This window comes from Phoca vitulina, unplaced genomic scaffold (genome assembly GCF_004348235.1).
Source record: "Phoca vitulina isolate PV1807 unplaced genomic scaffold, GSC_HSeal_1.0 scaffold34, whole genome shotgun sequence".
NCBI classification, from domain to species: Eukaryota; Metazoa; Chordata; class Mammalia; order Carnivora; family Phocidae; genus Phoca; species Phoca vitulina.
The window spans coordinates 5,936,699-5,940,981 of record NW_022589737.1 but is presented as its reverse complement, the minus strand read 5'-3'; positions in this window follow the sequence as shown (position 1 = coordinate 5,940,981).

The following is a 4,283-nucleotide window of genomic DNA, read 5'->3' as shown; positions in this document are numbered from 1 at the left end:
GGAATCCTTTTGCAAAATTGTGATCTGGTTTAAGAATTAGTTCTTCATCTGTTGGTGATAAACCACTAACCCTTCTCTTAGCCTATATCTTACATTATAGTTTGGGAAGGGATGCTAACAATATGCTCAATTCATGATTTCATATCTTAGAATCATAAAGCAAGAGGCAGTATTGTATAGTAGTTAAAAGAGTATTGGGCCTGGAGGTACACTGCCTGGGTTTGAAATCTATCTCTGTCATTTGCTAACTGTTGACTTTGAGCAAGATACTTAACTTTTCTGGGCCTCAGTTTCTTCATCTGTAAAAAGAAAACAATAATTATACACAAACAATGAATCATGGAACGCTACATCAAAAACTAATGATGTACTGTATGGTGACTAACATAACATAATAAAAAAGAAAAAAAGAAAAAATAATAATTATACCTACTTCATAAGACAGTTGTGAAGCTTAAATGACGTCATAACAGTACACTATTTAGCATGATAACTGGCATTCAGGAAGTACTAAAAATATGTTAGCTACTAACACATTATTTTAGAACTTGAGAGATAATGGTTACATAGACCTACTCTGCTCACAGTGCTTGATTGCAGAGGTGGGTGGCTCATCTGTTCCCCTAGTTGAGTTAAAGGTTTTCTTGGGTCCCTCTTTTTTAACCCCAAGCATACCTTAGTTTACAAGAGAGTAAAATCTATTATTATTATTATTATTATTATTATTATTATTATTATTGCTTCCTGACTTTGTAAGAGAACATCTTCATTTCATGTTGATTCTATTTGGTAATAATTATTTTTTTTGAAAGAAAAATTAGCTTTTATTTCATTCATAAATAACCAGGTTTACCTACTCATGGTAAGTTTGCACTTGTTGAGTACTGCAAAACTTCTTTTTTTTATTATTATTATGTTATGCTAATCATCATACATTACATCATTAGTTTTTGATGTAGTGTTCCATGATTCATTGTTTGCGTATAACACCCAGTGCTCCATGCAGTACGTGCCCTCTTTAATACCCATCACCAGGCTAAGCCATCCCCCCATCCCCCTCCCCTCTAGAACCCTCAGTTTGTTTCTCAGAGTCCATAGTCTCTCATGGTTCGTCTTCCCCTCTGATTTCCCCCCCTTCATTCTTCCCGAGCACTGTGAATTGTGTAAGACTGTTGAATCACAGACCTGTACTTCTGAAACAGGTAATAATTATTTTTTATAAAGGCTTTAATGTTCCTTGCCCCTTATCACCTCTGTCATGTAAGTGCAAAAAGGCAGACTCAAAAGCTAGAAATGAAACTTGGGTTTCTGCAGGTGAGGACCTGGAAGCCAGACAGGTAAGTCCAAAGACCCACACTTAGTGACAGAGCAAGACAAAAAATTGGTCCTGTTCTTCTTACATTATTCCAATAAATTTGTTTATTAAAGGTATTCTTAAAGGTATGTAAGGAATTATTTGTTGAATGAATATATACTTCTTTTATACACATAAATGTGTGTTTTGTACATTTGATACTGTCTTTAATAACACAGATATACAAAGACATGCATATAACATGTGTGTATTGTTGACTGAGTACAATCCTTACTATGAACATTCCCATAAAACCCACCACAGCAATCCCTGGCCAATCCTCTCAACTGCACAGCTTAGAGACAGAACTGAACCCATGGGTCTTCCCCACCATTAGGTCAGAACAAGTCCACCAATAACTACAAGATCAGCTGTTTCCCTCTTATGGTTTGACTTAGCTCCAGGTCACACTGTAGGAGATGAGGCAAGGGAGATTCCTAACCTTGTGCAGAGCTACTCAGAGGGCTAAGGGGCCAGGGCTTACCTTTTCTGTCCAATAGGAGGATCTTATTTCAAAAGGTAAATTTGACTTTCTTACCTAAGATATGCAACTTTTCTCAAGCCCCACCTCCCCCCAAATTACCAAGTGGTCTCAAGCTCTTGAAGTTTTAATCATTCATTTATTAAATAAGTCTCCATTGAGAACTCAGTAGATACCAGGCACTAGGGATACCCTGGGGAGCAAAATCAAACCAGGCCAGAGTAGGGAGACAATAGGAGCATCTGGAGACAGTCCAGACAAAAATGTGAAAAGAGGAAATTCTTAGTTATTGTTTTCCAGTCTTACCCCTTATCTCCCAGCTCACTCCCCCTCACCCTTGCCTCCGTTGTATTGTAAAGAGCTCCCTCAAGCTTCTCTTGGTATTTTGTCTCTTTCTTCATCAAAACCTGATTCCTGGGGAAATAATTTGATTTTTAATTTATTTATTCAACAAATATATGTTGACCACCTACTAGACAACACCTACTGTGTACTGCAGTAGATAAACTATCAGTCATTTAGAGCTTCTCCTAGGAGTGTTTGCATTTCAAGTCTTTAAAATTATTTTCATACTTTGTTTACTGAGTTATAATTTGCATACCATAATATTCATCTCTTTAAAGTATACAATTCAGTGGTTGTTTGTATATTCACAAAATTGTACAATCATAACCATTATCTAATTCCAGAATATTTTCATCACCCCAGAAAGAAACCCCATACCCATTAGCAGTCATTTCCCAATCTCTCCTTCCCACACCCTCTGACAACCACTAAATAACTTTTTTTCTCTATGGATTTGCCTATTCTAGACATCTCATTAAATGGAATCATATAATATATGATCTTTTGTTCATTCCTTTTTAAGGCTGAATAATATTTCATTACATGGACATATCATATTTTGTTTATCTATTCATCAATCTTTGGACATTTGGATTGTTCCCATTTTTGTTATTATGAATAATGCTAGTATGAACATTTCTGTACATGTTTTTGTGTGAACACATGTTCTCAATTCTCTTGGCTATATACACAAGAGTAGAATTGCTGGATTATATGGCATCTTTGTCTTTCACTTTTTGAGGAAACGACAACTTGTTTTCCAAAGTCGTTGTACCAGTTTACATTCCCACCAAAAATATATGAAAGTTCCAAGTTCTCCATATCTTCACCAACACTTGTGATTGCCCATTATTTTTATTATGACTAGCCAGTGGGTTTTAAGTGATATGTCATTGTGGTTTTGATTCCTATTTCCCTAATAACTAATAATGTTGAACATCTTTTCCTGTGTTTATTAACCATTTATACATCTTCTTTAGAGAAATATCTATTCAAATCCTTTGCCCATTTTTATTGAGCTAATTTTCTTTTTATTGTTGAGTTGTAAATTTGTGTTTTTTTTCATTCTGGATACTAGATCCCTATCAGATATACAATTTACAAATATATTCTCCCATTCTGTAGGTTGTCTTTTTCCATGTTCTTTATTGTGACTTTTGAAGCACAAAAGTTTGTGATTTTGATGAAGTCCAATTTTTTCCTTTGATTATTTGTGCTTCTGGTTTCATATGTAAGGAATTGTTGTCTAATCCAAAGTCATGGGAATTTATGTCTATGTTTTCTCTAAGAGTTTTATGGTTTTAGCACTTACCTTTATTTTTTTTAAAGGTTTTATTATTTATTTATTTATTTATTTATTATTTATTTGAGAAAGCACAAACGGGGGAGCAGCAGATGAAGAGGGAGAAGCAGGCTCCCCAATGAGCAGGGACCCCAACATGGGGCTTGATCCCAGGACTCTGGGATCATGACCTGAGCTGAAGGCAGACACTTAACTGACTGAGCCACCCAAGTGCCCCAGTTTTAGCACTTATATTTAGGTCTAATATCCTGGTGTTAGTTCATTTTTGTATATGATGTGAGGTAGGGATCCAAATTCATTCTTTTATATGCGGATATCCAGTTGCCTCAGCACAATTTGTTAAAAAGACTATTCATTCCCCACTCAATTGTATTGGCACTCATGTTGAAAATCAATCAACCGGAGATTCTCAGTTCTATTCCTTTGACCTATATGTCTTCCTTATGCCAGTACCACAGAGTCTTCATCACTGTAACTTTGTAATAAGTTTTGAAATTGAGAAGTGTGAATACTTTATCTTTATTCTTCATTTTCAAGATCGTCTGGGCTGTTCTGAGTCCCTTGCACTTACAGGCAAATTTTGGGAACTACTTGTCAATTTTTACAGAAAAAAAAAAAAAAGCAGCTGAAATTTTGATAGGGATTGCATTGAATCTGTAGATCAATTTGGGGGGTGTTGCCATTTTAGCAATACTATGTCTTGAATCCACAAGTGCAAGATGTCTTTCCATTTACTTCGGTATTGCTTAATTTTTTTCAATAAAATTCTGTAGTTTTAAATGTACAAGTCTTACACTTCT